Source organism: Coregonus clupeaformis, chromosome 14 (genome assembly GCF_020615455.1).
Source record: "Coregonus clupeaformis isolate EN_2021a chromosome 14, ASM2061545v1, whole genome shotgun sequence".
Taxonomy (NCBI): Eukaryota; Metazoa; Chordata; class Actinopteri; order Salmoniformes; family Salmonidae; genus Coregonus; species Coregonus clupeaformis.
In genome coordinates this window covers 1,569,010-1,589,447 of record NC_059205.1, presented here as the reverse complement: position 1 = coordinate 1,589,447, position 20,438 = coordinate 1,569,010, and positions in this window count along the sequence as shown.

The following is a 20,438-nucleotide window of genomic DNA, read 5'->3' as shown; positions in this document are numbered from 1 at the left end:
ACAGTCCTCTACTCTACTCTACTGTTTAGTCTATTACAGTCCTCTACTCTACTCTACTGTTTAGTCTATTACAGTCCTCTACTCTACTCAACTGTTTAGTCTATTACAGTCCTCTCCTCTACTGTTTAGTCTATTACAGTCCTCTACTCTACTGTTTAGTCTATTACAGTCCTCTACTCTACTGTTTAGTCTATTACAGTCCTCTACTCTACTCTACTGTTTAGTCTATTACAGTCCTCTTCTCTACTCTACTGTTTAGTCTATTACAGTCCTCTACTCTACTCTACTCTACTGTTTAGTCTATTACAGTCCTCTACTCTACTCTACTGTTTAGTCGATTACAGTCCTCTACTCTACTCTACTGTTTAGTCTATTACAGTCCTCTACTCTACTCTACTGTTTAGTCTATTACAGTCCTCTACTCTACTCTACTGTTTAGTCTATTACAGTCCTCTACTCTACTCTACTGTTTAGTCTATTACAGTCCTATACTCTACTCTACTGTTTAGTCTATTACAGTCCTCTACTCTACTCTACTGTTTAGTCTATTACAGTCCTCTACTCTACTGTTTAGTCTATTACAGTCCTCTACTCTACTGTTTAGTCTATTACAGTCCTCTACTCTACTGTTTAGTATATTACAGTCCTCTACTCTACTCTACTGTTTAGTCTATTACAGTCCTCTACTCTACTGTTTAGTCTATTACAGTCCTCTACTCTACTGTTTAGTCTATTACAGTCCTCTACTCTACTCTACTGTTTAGTCTATTACAGTCCTCTACTCTACTGTTTAGTCTATTACAGTCCTCTACTCTACTGTTTAGTCTATTACAGTCCTCTACTCTACTCTACTGTTTAGTCTATTACAGTCCTCTACTCTACTCTACTGTTTAGTATTCTACAGTCCTTTACTCACCTCTACTCTACTCTTCTACAGTCTTCTGACCTTAAAGACTTGAATGACTTTAATGAGAAACTCCCCAAATACAGGTGTGCCAAGCTTGTAGCATCATACCCAAGAAGACTCGAGGCTGTAATCACTGCCAAAGGTGCTTCGACAAAGTACTGAGTAAAGTGTCTGAATACTTATGTAACTGTAATATTTCAGTTTACATTTTTTATTAATTTGCAAAAATATCTAAAAACCTGTTTTTGCTTTGTCATTATGGGGTATTGTGTGTAGATTGATGAGGACATTTTTATTTATTTATTTTATTTATTTATTTATTGATATTATTTAATATTAAAACATACAATCTACTTGCAGTGAAGGCGCTCAACATCTACATCACATTAGTCATCTAACAGACTCCCATCCACAGCGACCCACAGAAGCAACCAGGGTCAACGCCCTGCTCAAGTGCATGTCGACAGAACTCCCACAAGCTCAAAAACGGAACCGAACCAGCCACCGGCTGTACCAGAGGGGGTCGACCTGTTCTCGTCACTATTTATATAAACACCATTGGTCAAACTGTAAAAAAAAAATGTTTACCTCATCTACTGTAAATGCGGATGATACTATTATGTATGCTACTGCCCCGACTGTTGATCTGGCTGTGTCAAAACTACAGTCAGATTTTATAGCTATGCAGGAATCCTTTGCTGATTTAAAACTTGAGCTTAATACGGGCAAAACAAAATATATCTTGTTCTTAAACTGTAGTAAGAATGTTTCAGATGAATTACATGTTCACTTATTAGATGGTTCTCCAATTTTGTATTTGTATTTGTATTTATTATGGATCCCCATTAGTTCCTGCCAAGGCAGCAGCTACTCTTCCTGGGGTCCAGCAAAATACAATTTAAAAAACATTACAATACATTAACAGATTTCACAACACACTGTGTACCCTCAGGCCCATACTCCACTACCACATATCTACAGTACAAAATCCATATGTACGTGTGTGTATAGTGCGTATGTTATCGTGTGTGTGTGTGCATGTGTCTATGTTTGTGTTGCTTCACAGTCCCTGCTGTTCCATGAGGTGTATTTTTATCTGTTTTTTCAATCTAATTTTACAACTTGCATCAGTTACTTGTTGTGGAATGGAGTTCCATGTAGTCATGGCTCTATGTAGTACTGTGCTCCTCCCATAGTCTGTTTGTCACGTCTCCTCCCATTGCTCCCCTCCTGCGCTCTGATTCGCCGGTCTACTGAGCCACCGGTCTGAGCGCACCACCTTGGCAAACACCGGAATGGAAACCCAACGCACCCTAATCACCTCCAGCGCACCTGCACCTCATCATCTCATCACCACCCCTATTTAGCCCTGGACTGTTCTGGATGATGTTGTGTGTGATTGTTTAGCTTCCTGTCATTTACTCTATCTTTGTTATTTCTCTTGATCATTGTTTAGTAAACCTTGACCTTGTTAATTCCTGTGTCTGCGTCCTGCCTCTTCATATACTCAGTACGCGTCACACTGTTCTGGACTTGGGGACTGTGAAGAGACCTCTGGTGGCATGTCTTGTGGGGTATGCATGGGTGTCTGGACTTGGGGACTGTGAAGAGACCTCTGGTGGCATGTCTTGTGGGGTATGAATGGGTGTCTGAGATGTGCGGCAGCAGCTCAAACAGACAGCTCTGTCTATTCAACATGTCAATACCTCTCATAAATAAATAATAATAATAATCATAAATAATATCATAAACACAAGTAGTGATGAAGTCAATCTCTCCTCCACTTTGAGCCAGGAGAGATTGACATGCATATTATTAATGTTAGCTCTCTGTGTACATCCAACGGCCAGCCGTGCTACCCTGTTCTGAGCCAACTGCAATTTTCCTAAGTCCTTTTTTGTGGCACCTGATCACACTACTGAACAGTAGTCCAGGTGAAACAAAACTAGGGCCTGTAGGACCTGCCTTGTTGATAGTGTTGTTAAGAAGACAGAGCAGCGCTTTACTATGGACCGACCTCTCCCCATCTTAGCTACTGTTGTATCAATATGTTTTGACCATGACAGTTTACAATCCAGGGTTACTCCAAGCAATTTAGTCTCCTCAACTTGCTAAATTTCCATATTATTTATTACAAGATTTAGTTGAGGTTTAGGGTTTAGTGAATGATTTGTCCCAAATACAATGCTTTAAGTTTTATAAATATGTAGGACTAACTTACTCCTTGCCACCCACACTGTATATACTAGTCTATTCTCCTTTGGTGTCAACTGCTTCTGTACAGCAAACACACACACAGTCACACACTGAATGTTAAGCTGCAGGGACGGGACAACAGGGGCGGGACAACAGGGACGGGACAACAGGGACGGGACAACAGGGGCGGGACAACAGGGACGGGACAACAGGGACGGGACAACAGGGGCGGGACAACAGGGACGGGACAACAGGGACGGGACAACAGGGACGGGACAACAGGGACGGGACAACAGGGACGGGACAACAGGGACGGGACAACAGGGACGGGACAACAGAGACGGGACAACAGGGGCGGGACAACAGGGGCGGGACAACAGGGGCGGGACAACAGGGGCGGGACAACAGGGGCGGGACAACAGGGACGGGACAACAGGGGCGGGACAACAGGGACGGGACAACAGGGGCGGGACAACAGGGACGGGACAACAGGGACGGGACAACAGGGACGGGACAACAGGGACGGGACAACAGGGACGGGACAACAGGGACGGGACAACAGGGACGGGACAACACAGTGTGTGATATGATAACAGCAGTCAGGCCTTTCCAGAAGAAATGACCTCCAGGGAGAACTTGTCCACTTCCCCCAATCTCCTGGCGATAACGCAGGGAGACACAGATGTTCCCAACCAGGTTGATTTCATCCAGAAGCTGATGGAGAACTTCAAGGCTCGCTTTGATGACTTCACTGTTGGAGGAGAACTGCTGCTGCTCATCCAGAACCCCTTATTGGTCACAAATGTGACAAAGTTGTCAGAAGAAGCAAAACAGATCTTCAGATTTTTTAAATTTATTTTACCTTTATTTAACTAGGCAAGTCAGTTAAGAACAAATTCGTATTTACAATGACGGCCTACACCGGCCAAACCTGGACAATGCTGGGCCAATTGTGCGCCGTGCTATGGGACTCCCAATCACGGCCGGTTGTGATACAGCCTGGAATCGAACCAGGGGGTCTGTAGTGACGCCTCAAGCACTGAGATGCAGTGCCTTAGACCGCTGCACCACTCGGGAACCCCACACAGTTTAAATGATACTTCATACTGTAAATGATCCACCCTAATATCCTGCTGATAACGTTTTGATTAGTTCATCAGCAGCATTTAGCTAAAAACAGAAAACACTTCAATGCCATTAGAGCCTGAAGGGACGAGAGAGAGAGAGAGAGAGAGAGAGAGAGAGAGAGAGAGAGAGAGAGAGAGAGAGAGAGAGAGAGAGAGAGAGAGAGAGAGAGAGAGAGAGAGAGAGAGAGAGAGAGAGAGAGAGAGAGTGAAGGTGTAAACTAGGCAGTAGAAAACCTAAACAGTATATTTGACCTCTCAGCTTCCCAATCAAATCTAAAAATCTCTAACAGAAAACCAAAGAAAAGTAACAACAATGAGAAATGGTTTGACGAAGAATGCAAAAACCTAAGAAAGAAATGGAGAAACCTATCCAACCAAAAACATAGAAACCCAGAAAACCTGAGCCTTCATTATGGTGAATCACTAAAACAATAAAGAAATACACTACGGAAAAAGAAGGAACAGCATGTCAGAAATCAGCTCAATGTAATTGAAGAATCCATAGACTCTAACCACTTCTGGGAAAATTGGAAACACTAAACAAACAACAAAACGAAGAGCTATCTATCCAAAACTGAGATGTATGGGTAAACCACTTCTCCAATCTTTTTGGCCCTATATCAAAGAACAAACAGCAAAAAAATATACATGATCAAATACAAATCTTAGAATCAACTATTAAAGACTACCAGAACCCACTGGATTCTCCAATTACATTGAATGAACTACAGGACAAAATACAAACCCTCCAACCCAAAAAGGCCTGTGGTGTTGATGGTATCCTCAATGAAATGATAAAATATACAGACCACAAATTGCAATTGGCTATACTTAAACTCTTTAACATCATCCTTAGCTCTGGCATCTTCCCCAATATTTGAAAACAAGGACATCTCCCCAATCTACAAAAGTGGAGACAAATTTTGACCCCAATAACTACCGTGGGATATGCGTCAACAGCAACCTTGGGAAAATCCTCTGCATTATCATTAACAGCAGACTAGTTTATTTCCTCAGTGAAAACAATGTACTGAGCAAATGTCAAATTGGCTTTTTACCAAACTACTGTACGACAGACCACGTATTCACCCTGCACACCCTATTTGACAAACAAACAAACCAAAACAAAGGCAAAGTCTTCTCATGCTTTGTTGATTTCAAAAAAGCTTTTGACTCAATTTGGCATGAGGGTCTGCTATACAAGTGCGCGGTTAAAATTGGCAAAACACACATATACTGTATTTCTTTCCACAGGGCCGTGGGGTGAGACAGGGATGCAGTTTAAGCCCCACCCTCTTCAACATATATTTCAACGAATTGGCGAGGGCACTAGAACGGTCTGCAGCACCCGGCCTCACCCTACTAGAATCAAAACTTTAATGTCTACTGTTTACTGATGATCTGGTGCTTCTGTCACCAACCAAGGAGGGCCTACAGCAGCACCTAGATCTTCTGCACAGATTCTGTCAGACCTGGGCCCTGACAGTAAATCTCAGTAAGACAAAAATAATGGCATTCCAAAAAAGGTCCAGTTGCCAGGACCACAAATACAAATTCCATCTAGACTCCGTTGCCCTAGAGCACACACAAAACTATACATACCTCGGCCTAAACATCAGCGCCACAGGTAACTTCCACAAAGCTGTGAACGATCTGAGAGACAAGGCAAGAAGGGCCTTCTATGCCATCAAAAGGAACATAAACTTTGACATACCAATTAGGATCTGGCTAAATATACTTGAATCAGTTATAGAACCGATTGCCCTTTATGGTTGTGAGGTCTGGGGACCGCTCACCAACCAAGAATTCATAAAATGGGACAAACACCAAATTGATTATTCTGCAAAAATATCCTCTGTGTACAACGAAAAACACCAAATAATGCATGCAGAGCAGAATTAGGCCGCTACCCGCTAATGATCAAAATCCAGAAAAGAGACGTTAAATTCTATAACCACTTAAAAGGAAGTGATTCCCAAACCTTCCATAACAAAGCCATCACCTACAGAGAGATGAACTTGGAAAAGAGTCCACTAAGTAAGCTGGTCCTGGGGCTCTGTTCACAAACACAAACAGACCCCACAGAGCCCCAGGACAGCAACACAATTAGACCCAACCAAATCATGAGAAAACAAAAAGAGAATTACTTGACACATTCAAAATAATTAACAAAAAAACAGAGCAAGCTAGAATGCTATTTGGCCCTAAACAGAGAGTACACAGTGGCAGAATACCTGACCACTGTGACTGACCCAAACTTAAGGAAAGCTTTGACTATGTACAGACTCAGTGAGCATTGCTATTGAGGAAGGCCGCCGTAGGCAGACCTGGCTCTCAAGAGAAGACAGGCTATGTGCACACTGCCCACAAAATGAGGTGGAAACTGAGCTGCACTTCCTAACCTCCTGCCAAAGGTATGACCATATTAGAGACACATATTTCCCTCAGATTACACAGATCCACAAAGAATTCGAAAACAAATCAAATTTTGATAAACTCCCATATCTACTGGGTGAAAAACCACAGTGTGCCATCAGAGCAGCAATATTTGTGACCTGTTGCCACAAGAAAAGGGCAACCAGTGAAGAACAAACACCATTGTACATACAACCCATATTTATGTTTATTTATTTTCCCATTTGTACTTTAACTATTTGCACATTGTTACAACACTGTATATAGACATAATATGACATTTAAAATGTCTTTATTCTTTTGGAACTTCTGAGTGTAATGTTTACTGTTAATATTTATTGTTTATTTTTTTATTTCACTTTTGTTTACTTTCTACTTCACTTGCTTTGGCAATGTTAACATACGTTTCCCATGCCAATAAAGCCCTTAAATTGAATTGACAGAGAGAGAGGCCAAAATTGGATCTGGCGACATGCGCCTCTCAAATGTTGACTGTCCTGTATAAACACAAACTCACTTCCTTAATAACTTCCTTCACAACAGCTGCGCTGCTCGGCGAAGAGCAAGTATACATGTGCTGACTTCTGCAGAGGCCGTATCACTAAATGCTGCATGGCCAATGCAGAATTTCGGATTTGACCATGTAGCACATTTCAGCCGCGCTCATGCAATCATGCAGAGTAAACATCCCAGCACAGAATGAAACTATAAAAAAATATCTCTCTTACCATGAAGCCATCGGTGTCCAGTCGGAGAGGGTTTTATCCGGTATGTCCTCAATCCCCTTTCCCGGTAAAGCTTCTGTTCAGTCGGTAATATCAGAAGCACGCAGTGCAGCTAGTAAGCGATGACAGGTAGTTGATCACTGCAGTCGCAGCACGCGCTCACTGTGCACGAGGGGAGACGGTACCCCGGTACGTTCCAGCTCCACCAGAGAGACCTGAGACATCTTTACCTTCACAGACCTGAGACCGACAGACAGACAGACAGACAGACAGAGACAACTTCTGAGTTCCCACTGCAAGTCCTGTCTGTCCATGGGTTTCCCATACAGTAGAATCAACCTACTCAGATTTTTATGGTAGCCTACAGTTCCCTATTTGTTGCTGCATAAATGTAAATACGGTATTTTAGGGCAGCTGTGCTGTGGAGACTTAGAAGACAAACTCCGTCAAGCCCATTGGGCTGATGTGGACCCGCATATTACCTTATTCATCTGTCGCGCGACACGCGCCCGCGCCCCGCCGCAGTCCCCAGCGCGCAGCAGAACAGAGCAGAGCGTGGTTGGTCCAAAGGCCGGCAGATGGCGATGTTGAGTCGTTTCCATCTTACCGTTCAAATATATTATATGCAGCAGCAATACACTCGTATCCCCAGTGGACCGGTTCGTACCTAAAACATTATCCATTCAGTCTGCTGCAAAGAAGTTGATTTCCTCTTCAATTAGATTACATGACGGGGAAAATATTCGTACTTTCTGTATGAAACACAATTTTCCATCACCATGCTAAAGTGGCTAATGACTAAGAATCCTAGTCCCAGATGTTGCGTATAGCGTTCAGCCAATCAGGTTTTGTATGAGTATTTTTGTAAAACAAATATTATTAAACTTTTCAAATTGTACAAGCATATATAGAAGTTGAATTATACATTCAAAATGCATTTTTAGCAAATAACATAACCAAGCACACAGGTTTAAGAAAAATTAATAAATATATTTTTTAAATTATAAAATAAAATACAAATGTCATGGAGGTATTATATACTGTCATATCAGCTTAGGTAGCAGGTTGAGTTTCAGGGAATGTTCGTGTTTAACAAATCTTAATGATTGCACAAAAATATCAAGCTTTCTTTCAAAAATCAATAATAAGGGTATAAACAATTTGGCTAAGACAATTGAAATATTCACCAGCAAATTTAAATAATTATAATCTTGGAATAAACCAAATTTGACATGCTTGTATGTGAAATTGGCAAAATTAATATTGTTTGAAAATAAATGATGTAACTCCACCTAGAAAGTGATAATATGATCACAGCTAAATATCTTCAGTAGTTTCAATATCATTCCCACAACATGTACAGTCATTACGCTCTACAATGAATCTCAATCTTTGACAGATAAATATTCTTTGGCCTTCTCATAGGGAAAGACAAATATTTTCCTGGTTACAGATACATACTGAATTTGACAGATATTATTCCTTTTGAACTGTTCTGGGAAGAATTCTTTGGAAATAACTTGTCTGACATGTTTATTGTTACACTCTGTATCCTGCAAACAACAGCCATCTATGTATGAAGATGGTAGGCAAGGAGATACATCTGAATGCAATAAAATCATTATAGCTGAGGATATTACCACTTTCATCTAAAAGATCTGTAATGTATCTTTCTGCACTTCATCCATTCTTCTTCCGGTACAGAATGCACCTATTATTCCATATCGGTGTGTTTATCCTTCCGGTACAGAATGCACCCATTATTCCATATCGGTGTGTGTATCTCCCCGTTTCCAATATAATAACACTTGTTGGTTAAATGCAGAACGTTTCACAGGTAGTTTGTTAATATTAAAGTCACATCTAAGCAATACATCTATTCTTCCAATCTTTTTAAAGATGGAAGCAGGGACACTGAACAACAGGCTATGCATATCACAGCTTGGTCTCTTCTTTATCTTCAGTAGAGACCTGTTAACCTAGCTTTGTCTCTTTATCTTCAGTAGAAACTTGTTATGAATGAAATCAAATTTTATTTGCAACATGCGCCAAATACAACAGGTGTAGACATTACCGTGAAATGCTTACTTACAGCCCTTAACCGACAATGCATTTATTTCTTAATAAAAAAGTAAAATAAAACAACAACAAAAAAGTGTTGAGAAAAAAAGAGCAGAAGTTAAATAAAATAACAGTAGGGAGGCTATATATACAGGGGGGTACCGGTGCAGAGTCAATGTGCGGGGGCACCGGCTAGTTGAGATAGTTGAGGTAATATGTACATGTGGGTAGAGTTAAAGTGACTATGCATAAATAATTAACAGAGTAGCAGCAGTGTAAAAAGGATGGGGTGGGGGGGCAGTGCAAATAGTCCGGGTAGCCATGATTAGCTGTTCAGGAGTCTTATGGCTTGGGGGTAGAAGCTGTTGAGAAGCCTTTTGGACCTAGACTTGGCGCTCCGGTACCGCTTGCCATGCGGTAGCAGAGAGAACAGTCTATGACTAGGGTGGCTGGAGTCTTTGACAATTTTGAGGGCCTTCCTCTGACACCGCCTGGTATAGAGGTCCTGGATGGCAGGAAGCTTGGCCCCAGTGATGTACTGGGCCATATGTACTACCCTCTGTAGTGCCATGCGGTCAGATGCCGAGCAGTTGCCATACCAGGCGGTGATGCAACCAGTCCGAATGCTCTCGATGGTGCAGCTGTAGAACTTTATGAGGATCTGAGGACCCATGCCAAATCTTTTCAGTCTCCTGAGGGGGAATAGGCTTTGTCGTGCCCTATTCATGACTGTCTTGGTGTGTTTGGACCATGATAGTTTGTTGGTGATGTGGACACCAAGGAACTTGAAACTCTCAACCTGTTCCACTACAGCTCCGTCGATGAGAATGGGGACGTTCTCAGTCCTCTTTTTTTTCCTGTAGTCCACAATCATCTCCTTTGTCTTGGTCACGTTGAGGGAGAGGTTGTTGTCCTGGCACCACACGGCCAGGTCTCTGACCTCCTCCCTATAGGCTGTCTCATCGTTGTCGGTGATCAGGCCTACCACTGTTGTGTCGGTAATCTAGATGTTGGACACAGACAGACAGACAGACAGACAGACAGACAGACAGACAGACAGACAGACAGACAGACATACATACAGACAGACAGACAGACAGACAGACAGACAGAGAGAGAGAGAGAGAGAGAACAGACAGACAGACAGACAGACAGACAGACAGACAGACAGACAGAAAGACAGAGAGACAGACAGACAGACAGACAGACATAGAGACAGACAGACAGACAGACAGACAGACAGACAGACAGACAGACAGACAGACATACAGGCAGAGAGACAGACAGACAGACAGACAGACAGACAGACAGACAGACAGACAGACAGAGAGACAGACAGACAGACAGACAGACAGGCAGAGAGACAGAGAGACAGACAGGCAGACAGGCAGACAGACAGACAGACAGACAGACAGACAGACAGACAGACAGACAGAGAGACAGACAGACAGACAGACAGACAGACAGAGAGAGACAGACAGACAGACAGACAGAGAGACAGACAGACAGAGAGACAGACAGACAGACAGACAGACAGACAGAGAGAGACAGACAGACAGACAGACAGAGAGACAGACAGGCGTTTGTGAGGATCATGTTTACTGTTCATTTCTGACTGTTTATTTCCCCTTAGTTTCTTGTCTATTTCACTTGCTTTGCAGTGTAAACACACGTTTCCCTTTGAATTGAATTGAGAGAGAAAGAGAGAGAGAGAGAACGGGGGCAGCAGCCAATCAGGCGGCTCCCAATGGCATCACTAGGTGGACCAGTACAACCCTATGGATAGAAACCTATGGTATAGACCAGTACAACCCTATGGATAGAAACCTATGGTATAGACCAGTACAACCCTATGGATAGAAACCTATGGTATAGACCAGTACAACCCTATGGATAGAAACCTATGGTATAGACCAGTACAACCCTATGGATAGAAACCTATGGTATAGACCAGTACAACCCTATGGATAGAAACCTATGGTATAGACCAGTACAACCCTATGGATAGAAACCTATGGTATAGACCAGTACAACCCTATGGATAGAAACCTATGGTATAGACCAGTACAACCCTATGGATAGAAACCTATGGTATAGACCAGTACAACCCTATGGATAGAAACCTATGGTATAGACCAGTACAACCCTATGGATAGAAACTATGGTATAGACCAGTACAACCCTATGGATAGAAACCTATGGTATAGACCAGTACAACCCTATGGATAGAAACCTATGGTATAGACCAGTACAACCCTATGGATAGAAACTTATGGTATAGACCAGTACAACCCTATGGATAGAAACCTATGGTATAGACCAGTACAACCCTATGGATAGAAACCTATGGTATAGACCAGTACAACCCTATGGATAGAAACCTATGGTATAGACCAGTACAACCCTATGGATAGAAACCTATGGTATAGACCAGTACAACCCTATGGATAGAAACCTATGGTATAGACCAGTACAACCCTATGGATAGAAACCTATGGTATAGACCAGTACAACCCTATGGATAGAAACCTATGGTATAGACCAGTACAACCCTATGGATAGAAACTTATGGTATAGACCAGTACAACCCTATGGATAGAAACCTATGGTATAGACCAGTACAACCCCTATGGATAGAAACCTATGGTATAGACCAGTACAACCCTATGGATAGAAACCTATGGTATAGACCAGTACAACCCTATGGATAGAAACCTATGGTATAGACCAGTACAACCCTATGGATAGAAACCTATGGTATAGACCAGTACAACCCTATGGATAGAAACCTATGGTATAGACCAGTACAACCCTATGGATAGAAACCTATGGTATAGACCAGTACAACCCTATGGATAGAAACCTATGGTATAGACCTTTACAACCCTATGGATAGAAACCTATGGTATAGACCAGTACAACCCTATGGATAGAAACCTATGGTATAGACCAGTACAACCCTATGGATAGAAACTTATGGTATAGACCAGTACAACCCTATGGATAGAAACTTATGGTATAGACCAGTACAACCCTATGGATAGAAACCTATGGTATAGACCAGTACAACCCTATGGATAGAAACCTATGGTATAGACCAGTACAACCCTATGGATAGAAACCTATGGTATAGACCAGTACAACCCTATGGATAGAAACCTATGGTATAGACCAGTACAACCCTATGGATAGAAACCTATGGTATAGACCAGTACAACCCTATGGATAGAAACCTATGGTATAGACCAGTACAACCCCTATGGATAGAAACCTATGGTATAGACCAGTACAACCCCTATGGATAGAAACCATGGTATAGACCAGTACAACCCTATGGATAGAAACCTATGGTATAGACCAGTACAACCCTATGGATAGAAACCTATGGTATAGACCAGTACAACCCTATGGATAGAAACCTATGGTATAGACCAGTACAACCCTATGGATAGAAACCTATGGTATAGACCAGTACAACCCTATGGATAGAAACCTATGGTATAGACCAGTACAACCCTATGGATAGAAACCTATGGTATAGACCAGTACAACCCTATGGATAGAAACCTATGGTATAGACCAGTACAACCCTATGGATAGAAACCTATGGTATAGACCAGTACAACCCTATGGATAGAAACCTATGGTATAGACCAGTACAACCCTATGGATAGAAACCTATGGTATAGACCAGTACAACCCTATGGATAGAAACCTATGGTATAGACCAGTACAACCCTATGGATAGAAACCTATGGTATAGACCAGTACAACCCTATGGATAGAAACCTATGGTATAGACCAGTACAACCCTATGGATAGAAACTTATGGTATAGACCAGTACAACCCTATGGATAGAAACCTATGGTATAGACCAGTACAACCCTATGGATAGAAACCTATGGTATAGACCAGTACAACCCTATGGATAGAAACCTATGGTATAGACCAGTACAACCCTATGGATAGAAACCTATGGTATAGACCAGTACAACCCTATGGATAGAAACCTATGGTATAGATGTACACTACCAGTCAAAAGTTTGGACACACCTACTCATTCCAGGGTTTTCCTTTATTTTTACTATTTTTTTTACATTGTAGAATAATAATGCAGACATCAAAACTATGAAATAACACATGTGGAATCATATAGTGTTAAACAAATCTAAATATATTTTATATTTGAGATTCTTCAAATAGCCACCCTTGATTGGCTGAGATAATGGATGGGCTGGACATGCCGGGAGATGAGTTTGGATTGGTCTGCCATGTAGCATACTTCTATCTATAACGTGAGCTGCTCAGTATATGTTGATAATCCTTTCTACTGTGGCTTTTTTGAAAGATATAACATTAGCCATCGAGAACTACAAAAAGTTTTGCTACTTTTCTCAACAACATTGATGCCCTGAATTTAGCAGGTGCTATCGACAGATCAGTTGGAAAAAGTTGTGCTGGGCAACGCAGCGTGAACCGGAGTGAATTGACACCAAACAAGATGTAGCTACAAACAAAACGGAGTTAAATGGTTCCAGTCTGCTGTGAAGCGTTCATCCAAATATACGGGTAAGAGTCTAGCTACATTTTCAGATGTTATACGTTTCTAATTTAGTCAGAAAGTCATTTTCATTGCAAGTTAAAGCGTACTGTTAGCTAGCTAGTAAACTTTAGCTTGCTAGCTCGCTAGCGAATGTTACGTGTATGATCTGTGTAGAAATATTCTTTGAATCAGAAAACCATTTCCATTGCTAGTTATAGCCTAATGCTAGCTAGCTAGCTAACACTGAACCTAGTTGGTTAGCTTTAGCTACCTGCATATTCATATTACAGCTATGACAAACAGTTTGTATTGGTAGTAGTATGAGTTGAGATTATGCCGGTTCATTGTTTAGCTAGCTACATGTCTAAACAAAAGACTCCACTTCGCCAGATGATTACATGACCCATCAAGTTAGCCAGGTGATTACAGCCATCTATTGTATTTCATGAACATGTCTAGACAATAGTGACCCATCCACTTAGCTAGATGTGGCTGGGGGGTGGTTATAGGATTTCTTTCACATGACCCATCAATTTAGACAAGTGTGTCTGGGTAAGCGTGCTCTAATAATTATCTGGACACTTTCTGTTTTTGATATTGCTACCAGTGGCGATCCGTCATTCAGAGCCCCTGTTTAGCTAAAAATAATAATTTTACATTTACATTTACGTCATTTAGCAGACGCTCTTATCCAGAGCGACTTACAAATTGGTGCATTCACCTTATAGCCAGTGGGATAACCACTTTACAATTTTAAAAAAATAATAAATTTATTTAAAAAAAAAAAAAAAATTGTGGGGGGGGGTTAGAAGGATTACTTTATCCTATCCCAGGTGTTCCTTAAAGAGGTGGGGTTTCAAATGTCTCCGGAAGGTGGTGAGTGACTCCGCTGTCCTGGCGTCGTGAGGGAGCTTGTTCCACCATTGGGGTGCCAGAGCAGCGAACAGTTTTGACTGGGCTGAGCGGGAACTGTGCTTCCGCAGAGGTAGGGAGGCCAGCAGGCTAGAGGTGGATGAATGCAACGCTCTCGTTTGGGTGTAGGGACTGATCAGAGCCTGAAGGTACGGAGGTGCCGTTCCCCTCACAGCTCCGTAGGCAAGCACCATGGTCTTGTAGCAGATGCGAGCTTCAACTGGAAGCCAGTGGAGTGTGCGGAGGAGCGGGGTGACGTGAGAGAAATTGGGAAGGTTGAACACTAGACGGGCTGCGGCGTTCTGGATGAGTTGTAGGGGTTTAATGGCACAGGCAGGGAGCCCAGCCAACAACGAGTTGCAGTAATCCAGACGGGAGATGATAAGTGCCTGGATTAGGACCTGTGCCGCTTCCTGTGTAAGGCAGGGTCGTACTCTGCGAATGTTGTAGAGCATGAACCTACAGGATCGGGTCACCGCCTTGATGTTAGCGGAGAACGACAGGGTGTTGTCCAGGGTCAAGCCAAGGCTCTTTGCACTCTGGGAGGAGGACACAACAGAGTTGTCAACCGTGATGGCGAGATCATGGAACGGGCAGTCATTCCCCGGGAGGAAGAGCAGCTCCGTCTTGCCGAGGTTCAGCTTGAGGTGGTGATCCGTCATCCACACTGATATGTCTGCCAGACATGCAGAGATGCGATTTGCCACCTGGTTATCAGAAGGGGGAAAGGAGAAGATTAATTGTGTGTCGTCTGCGTAACAATGATAGGAGAGGCCATGTGAGGATATGACAGAGCCAAGTGACTTGGTGTATAGCGAGAATAGGAGAGGGCCTAGAACTGAGCCCTGGGGGACACCAGTGGTGAGAGCACATGGTGCAGCGACAGATTCTCACCACGCCACCTGGTAGAAGCGACCTGTCAGGTAGGACGCAATCCAAGAGTGAGCCATGCCGGAGATGCCCAACTCGGAGAGGGTGAAGAGGAGGATCTGATGGTTCACAGTATCAAAGGCAGCAGATAGGTCTAGAAGGACGAGAGCAGAGGAGAGAGAATTAGCTTATCAAGAAGGTCATTCTGAGAGAGATAGCAAAAGAGAGTTGGCTAAAGACGGCACGCTCAAGAGTTTTGGAGAGAAAAGAAAGAAGGGATACTGGTCTGTAGTTGTTGACATTGGAGGGATCGAGTGTAGGTTTTTTGAGAAGGGGTGCAACTCTAGCCAGCGGTAAAGGATGAGTTGATGAGCGAGGTGAGGTAAGGTCCGGAAATAGTCTGGAGAAGAGAGGCGTGGATAGGGTCAAGTGGGCAGGTTGTTGGGCGGCCGGCTGTCACAAGTCGCAAGATTTCATCTGGAGAGAGAGGGGAGAAATAAGTGAAAGCATAGGGTAGGGCAGTGTGAGCAGGTGTCATTTGACTTAACAAACGAGGATCGGATGTCGTCAACCTTCTTTTCAAAATGGTTGATGAAGTCATCCACAGAGAGGGAGGAGGGGGGGGGGGATTCAGCAGGGAGGAGAAGGTGGCAAAGAGCTTCCTAGGGTTAGAGGCAGATTCTTGGAATTTCTTGGAATTTAGAGTGGTAGAAAATGGCTTTAGCAGCAGAAACAGAGGAAGAAAATGTAGAGAGGAGGGAGTGAAAAGATGCCAGGTCTGCAGGGAGTCAAATTTTCCGCTCGGCTGCCCGGAGCCCTGTTCTGTGAACTCGCAATGAGTCGTCAAGCCACGGAGCAGGAGGGGAGGACCGAGCCGGCCGGGAGGATAGGGGACATAGAGAGTCAAAGGATGCAGAAAGGGAGGAGAGGAGGGTTGAGGAGGCAGAATCAGGAGATTGGAGGGAGAAGGATGGAGCAGAGGGAAGAGATGATAGGATGGAAGAGGAGAGAGTAGCGGGAGAGAGAGAGCGAAGGTTGCGACAGCGCATTACCATCTGAGTAGGGGCAGAGTGAGTAGTGTTGGAGGAGAGCGAGAGAGAAAAGGATACAAAGTAGTGGTCGGAGACATGGAGGGGAGTTGCAGTGAGATTAGTAGAAGAACAGCATCTAGTAAAGATGAGGTCAAGCGTATTGCCTGCCTTGTGAGTAGGGGGGGACGGTGAGAGGGTGAAGTCAAAAGAGGAAAGGAGTGGAAAGAAGGAGGCAGAGAGAAATTAGTCAAAGGCAGACGTAGGGAGGTTAAAGTCACCCAGAGCTGTGAGGGGTGAGCCATCCTCAGGAAAGGAACTTATCAAGGCGTCAAGCTCATTGATGAACTCTCCAAGGGAACCTGGAGGGCGATAAATGATAAGGATGTTAAGCTTGAATGGGCTAGTGACTGTGACAGCATGGAATTCAAATGAGGAGATAGACAGATGGGTCAGGGGAGAAAGAGAGAATGTCCACTTGGGAGAGATGATTGATTCTACAATTGGCTTCCTGCTAGCCAGAGATAAACAAGCTTTATGTCTATAGAAGAAACCCACTTTATATTTAAGCTTCTTAACAAGATAATTTGTCTGTTTCTTAAACAATAGATCATTTGTCTGTTTCTTAAACGATAGATCATTTGTCTGTTTCTTAAACAATAGATCATTTGTCTGTTTCTTAAACAATAGATCATTTGTCTGTTTCTTAAACGATAGATCATTTGTCTGCTTCTTAAACGATAGCTGCCTGAGACCTGGAACTCCACGTGGGAGGTGCGTGCAGGGACCACCAGATTAGAGAGGCAGCAGCCACGTGGTGTGAGGCGTTTGTATAGCCTGTGCGGAGAGGAGAGAACAGGGATAGACAGACGCATAGTTGACAGGCTACAGAAAATGGCTACAATAATGCAAAGGAGATCGGAATGAAATGAACTAAACATCTGGGAAAGCGAGAGAGCGGGGCCTCCCTCACTTACGTTTCACTGAAACACTCAAATATAACTCTCCCAACTTCCACTTTAGAAATTATAATTGTTGTAAACTACAGCGGTTGAATGTTTTCTAGGAATAGACTAACTTAGTTTATTCAGGAAGCTAACTTGGTACAGTATTCTTCCCTGAAAACCGTCCAGGGCACCGAATCCTATGACACCGTAGCCAACTAGCACGCCAGGCTCCAATAACACGGTTTAGCACCAATAGTCGGTTACAACAAACCACCAGTGTGTTAACACGCCAAGCAGATCATTCGTGTCCGTGTCTAACGTTGTGTAAAGTTTTGGGTTAGTTTTTACAGTTTGAGTGAGTCCGTCGTCAATTTATTCAGCCAGTTAGTTAGCTAGAATAGTTAGCATACTAGCTAGCCATTGCTCTCTGCCAACGAAAAAAACCCTTCTCCCACGGCACGAACACACAGAGAGAGCCAAGCTAACATTAACTAGTCACCCATGTCCCGAATTCCCTTGAATGACTCTGGTTACCAGTATGTAAAAACAAAACACAAATGTAGGTTATAACTTACCCTTAGTAGCTACTGTTAGCCAGTTAAGTGCAAAGCTAGCCACTGAATCGATTCAGCCAGTTCGCGTCTGTTCGCTAGGTCGTTCCAGCTATTGTTTAGTAGCTATCCAGGTAGCAACAAGCTAGCTACATTTCGAGTACAGTAGCTACTAACTACCTAACGTTAACGCTTCAGATAATGAGGTTAGAAAAACAGCTGAATGGTAGGCAGCTAGCTGGCATAATTACAGGTACTCTTAAGCGTGAAATAACATTGGAAACAACTATCCACAGTTGCTAATAGTTACCAGTAGCTACCCGCTAGCTAGTCCAGGTAGTGGGTTAGCTAGCCTCGTGCTTCACCGGGCTCAGCCGAATACAATACTTACCTACAATAATTACCTACAATAACCTACAATAACTACCTAAATAAACTACCTACAATACCTAACTACAATCTAAATACATGGTTTAAGCTTTACTCAACACCATATAAGCCAAGCTTACCTCCCGCCAGAGAAGAAAGACACAACCGCACCCGACGACCTTCGCAACTAGCTGCCAGACAAGGCTCCACTGATAGCCAGGTGTAGCGGTGGTAAGGATTCACTCTATGGTGCTGAAAAGAAAGCTCTGCTGTTGGGACAGCTTTATGGAGGCCCTAACAGTTTGTGGGCACCGTTTGTCACAGTTATAGTTAAATTAATGTAGTGTGTAATGTGAAGAACAACATGACCTGGACCAGTCAGATTAGGATATAGGCCAAGGATATAGGCCATGCACGCATGACTGTAAGTCGCTTTGGATAAAAGCGTCTGCTAAATGGCATATTATTTTTTATTATTTAGATGAAGTCTATTTTTACCTGGAGTTTTTCCTTATTGTCTACTACTACCTTTACCACTTTTAGTCTTTAAATCTTTGGTTGTTTACTACACTACTCACTCTGTTTAGCACATGGCCTCACATGTGAATCCTTAAAGAGATGGGTGGGGCAAAGGCCTAAGACATTTTATGAATCTCATCACAAGCATATTTTGTGTTTTGGGAACCTATCTCTTGTAATGTACGCACAATGTTCCCACAACCTAAATAAATGTTTTAGGAACTATTAAAGAACAAACAAAATGTATTCTGGGAACATTCTTGTAACATCAGGTTAATGTTTTTTTTGCACCCTAAAATAAACATTGTATAAGCATTCATATATTTTGTGATGTCCCCACAATGTTTCCACTAGACTATTCCCACAACTTAATCAAACATTCTGGGAACCTTTAAAGAACTGACAAATGTGTTCTGGGAACGTTCTTGCAACATCAGGTGAATGTTTTATAATATAATTGATTATACAATTCTAGTATAAAGCACTAGTGGACAATTTTTGTGTTATGAGAACATTTGTTCTGTAGTGATTGTTACAGATGTTGTGTTGTGCACAACATTTTAGTGAATGTTAGGAGAACATTCCAAGGATATTCCATTCAAAACATTTGTTGAATAATTTTGAATAATATTTTTGTTATCAAAAACATTATTTGAATGTTTTTGGGATGTTATCATCCTAATGTAAGATAAAACCCAAACTAGAACTTAATAGGGATCTTAGCTAATGTTCAGGGAATATTTGCTGTTTTGCTGGGAATGGACTCGGATCTGCCGTTGCAGGGATTTTTGGGAGGTGAGTGTAGCAGATGGGAATATGTAAAACTCTCTCTTCAGCCTGAAGTGTCTCCACCAGCGCTGCCAAAAGGCTTTTCAGTGGTGTGACTGGGACGCTTCAGGAGGGCGAGGTCCTGGGTTCAAACTTTGGTATGAGCCGAATCATGAGAAAGTGGTCCTTGTTAAGCAAGCAGCTTGACCCTACAGTGGCTTGCAAAAGTATTCACCCCCCTTGGCATTTTTCCTATTTTGTTGCCTTACAACCTGGAATTAAAATTGATTTTTTGGGGGGGTTGTATCATTTGATTTACATAACATGCCTACCACTTTGAAAGTCAAAACTTTGTAGAGCCACCTTTGCAGCAATTACAGCTGCAAGTCTCTTGGGGTATGTCTCTATAAGCTTGGCACATGTAGCCACTGGGATTTTTGCCCATTCTTCAAGGCAAAACTGCTCCAGCGCCTTCAAGTTGGATGGGTTCCGCTGGTGT